The 2,785-nt window shown below is 39.7% G+C and overlaps 1 long non-coding RNA gene across 1 annotated transcript; it reads left to right on the plus strand.

Moving 5' to 3' along the window:
- Positions 1-1,865: 1,865 nt before the first annotated feature.
- Positions 1,866-2,290, plus strand: LOC128636680 (uncharacterized). Its single transcript, XR_008398711.1, has 2 exons — positions 1,866-2,097; positions 2,178-2,290. It is a non-coding gene; the product is annotated as an uncharacterized LOC128636680 (long non-coding RNA).
- The last annotated feature ends 495 nt before the right edge of the window (positions 2,291-2,785 follow it).

A 2,785-nucleotide genomic window follows, 5' to 3' on the forward strand; every position in this document is an offset into this window, starting at 1 on the left:
GGATATATATGTCCATAAGTTCAATAGGACAGTCGTATGGACGGTGTGGTGGGAGAGTTTCGGCTTCTTTTTCGCTGAAGACATCTTGGAAATCAAGATATTCTTCTGGAAGAGCAGTAGGGATAAGACTACAGATCACGGAGTGAACGAAACAAGTGGTTTTACAGAAATTTGAGAGGAATTCAACTTCCAGACGATCCCAGTGAATGGTGGGTTGGTGAGTTTGCAGCCACTGTAGGCCGAGTACCAGTGGAAATATTGGGGAAGAAATTACATCGAAGCTCATGTATTCGGTGTGTCCTGAAGCAGTGAAGACTTTAATAGGAACTGTTTGATGTGTAATTGGACCTGAACTAATGGTAGTACCATCAATAACTCTAATACTGTCATGTCCCTTTAAATATGGGAGTGTCTATCCTGCTTCAGCCCTATATAACTCCTTACCACACTCTCCTAGTTGCTTAGTATTGGAGTCTTATGCTATAGGACTGCTACAGCCAAGCCTATCTTCTCTGCAAACTGTGTCTGCCTCTGCCTTTTTTGCCTGTCAGTTCCGGATTTCACAGAGCGGTGACGTCACACGCCATCCTGCTTCACACAGCAGCAACACACAGTTCAGCTGCACTGTCTCCCAGACTGCCAGGACTTGCAAGCTCCTAATTCCTGCGGACCCTCTAATAATTTCTCAAGTAAGACCTGCTCTTAACATTCACTCTCCTGTGACTCAAATCATATATGAGCATACCAGACTCTTGTTTATCATATATATTTGCAATTGCTAAATCTATCTGAGCCAACTTTAACTAGCTATCTTAAAATACTCACTAAAGTTAGTTACTTATTATTTAGCTTTTTGCCTGATCTCTTTTTATTGCCTGTACTACTGAAATTCCAAACTAGTTTGTAATTATATTTTTCTATGTATCCATACTGGGGTTTCTATGTGTTACACTGCTGCAATTGTTTAGTGTTTACTCACAGGTGGCAGCTGTAGTGTAATCACCATTAACCCCTGCTAATAACTGAACTATGATGTCTGGGACTATCTTTTACTCTGATAGTAATTAATGATAAATCCCAGTATTCTTTGAACAACACACATACTATTTTAAGTTTATTCCTTTTAACTCAGCAGTTGAGGTTCTTGAAAATAAATTCCTTGCCTTACAGGATACGGCAAGACTTAAATCCTGACAGAATACTAAGCCAGAAAAATAAGCATGGACCCAGCTGAGTAAACTGCACACATGCAAACCCTTAGTCATAGGGTAGATTTACTCACTGATGGGTTAAATACCCTAAAGGCAGAAAATTATAATTTAAAAGCTTATATAAAAGATATTGTAGAAACAAAAATTCATGCTATAGAACCACAAGTCAGTCTCCCTGAATTATTTAAAGGTGATAGAACATAATTCAGAGATTTTAGAAATGCATGTTTTCTTTTGTTTACCCTAAAACCACAGACATATCCCACAGATAGAGTAAAGGTTCTAACAACCATATCTTTTCTTAGAGGTGAGCCCAGGAGCTGGGCAAACAGTTTTTTTTAAACAAATGCTAACATACTCAATTCATTAGATGCTTTCTTTACCACCTTAGCCCAGTTGTATGATGATCCATATAAACAAATGACTGCCGAAAATGCTATGAGGTCATTGAAGCAAAAGAAAAGATATGTAGAGGAGTATATCACTGAATTTAAGAAATGGGCAAAAGATAGCCAATGGAATAACCTTTCTCTAAGGAATAAATTCCGACTAGGCTTGTCTGATGGTATTAAAGATGAGTTATCTCGAGTTGACCTTCCCCCCACCTTAGAAGAATTAATAAATCTCAGTATCACTATTGATAGACCCCTTAGGGAAAGGCAACAGGAAAGGTCTTACCAGGACACCACTCAAAAACGTCATACCCACACCCCTGCACACATACCACCAATAAAGCCCCCCACTGAGCCTATGGACATTGGGTTTGTGAAAGGACCGCTTACAGCACAGGAGAAACTAAGACGCCGCAGTCAAAATCTCTGCATGTATTGTGCAGCAGAGGACCATGGGGTTAAGGACTGTCCTGCGCTTCAGCGACAGAGCCGCGGTAAGACAATGTCACATACTGAATGTTTAGGTAGTTATACCTCTGCTACAACCTACCATAAATTCCCACTTCTTTTACAGTGGGACCAATGTCGCCTCAACGCCAGTGGGATCATTGATTCAGGAGCAACTGCAAACTATATTGATGTTCAATATACTAAGGATAATAAAATACCTTTGGTGAAAAAGCAGAATCCTGTGTATTTGCGAGTTATTGATGGTAATAATATGGCCTCAGGCCCCGTAATGTATGAAACTGTACCTTTACTTGTAGTGACACAAGACCATCATAGGGAATTTCAAACTTTTGATGTCATTTCATCCCCCATTGTACCCATCATTCTAGTGTTAAACTGGCTATCACTACACAACCCCTGTATAGTCTGGTCACCATTCTCCATTTGTTTTAACTCTCACTACTGTAAGACAACTTGTTTCCCACCACTCATACTGCATACTATAGAGAAACCTTTAGAATTAGACATACCTCAGGAATATGCTGACTTCAATGACGTTTTTAGTAAAAAAGAGTCCGAAAAACTTCCTCCACATAGGAAGTATGACTGTCCTATTGAGCTCCTCCCAGGATCAGATATCCCTTATGGACACATCTTTCCATTGTCAAAACCTGAACTAGACCACTTGAAAACATACCTTGATGATAACCTAAGGAAAGGCTTTATCCGTCC

The sequence above is a fragment of the Bombina bombina genome, chromosome 1 (genome assembly GCF_027579735.1).
Source record: "Bombina bombina isolate aBomBom1 chromosome 1, aBomBom1.pri, whole genome shotgun sequence".
NCBI lineage: Eukaryota > Metazoa > Chordata > Amphibia > Anura > Bombinatoridae > Bombina > Bombina bombina.